The sequence below is a fragment of the Vombatus ursinus genome, unplaced genomic scaffold (genome assembly GCF_900497805.2).
Source record: "Vombatus ursinus unplaced genomic scaffold, bare-nosed wombat genome assembly UNPS02014449.1, whole genome shotgun sequence".
Taxonomy (NCBI): domain Eukaryota; kingdom Metazoa; phylum Chordata; class Mammalia; order Diprotodontia; family Vombatidae; genus Vombatus; species Vombatus ursinus.
In genome coordinates, this window is record NW_020954227.1 from 964,061 (window position 1) to 964,775 (window position 715).

Consider the following 715-nt stretch of genomic DNA (forward strand, 5'->3'; position numbering starts at 1 on the left):
GAGAGAATTTAAAAATTATTGGACTATCTGAAAGCCATGATCAAAAAAAGAGCCTAGACATCATTTTTCAAGAAATTATCCAGGAAAACTGTCCTGATATTTTAGAACCAGAGGGCAAAATAGAAATGGAAAGAATCCACACCTCCTGAAAGAGATCCTCAAAGGAAAACTCCTAGGAATATTGTAGCCAAATTCCAGAGTTCCCAGGTCGAGGAGAAAATATTACAAGCAGCCAAAAAGAAACAATTCAAGTAGTGTGGAAATACAATCAGGATAGCACAAGATTTAGCAGCTTCTACTTTAAGGAACTGCAGGGCATGGAATATAATATTCTGGAGGGCAAAGGAGATAGGATTACAACCAAGAATTACCTACCCAGCAAAACTGAGTATAATCCTGCAGGGGGAAAAATGGTCATTCAGTGAAATAGAGGACTTTCAAGCATTCTTGATGAAAAGACCAGAGCTGAATATAAAATTTGATTTTCAAATACAAGACTCAAGTGGAACATGAAGAGGTAAACAGGAAAGAGAAAATCATAAGAGACTTATTAAGGTTGAACTGTTTACATTTCTGCATGGAAAGATGATATTTGTAACTCATGAGACCTTTGTCGGTATTAGGGAAGTTGGACGGGAAAAAAATTATATGTATGTGTATATACAGATATAGATAGATAGATAGATAGATAGATAGATAGATAGATAGATAGATA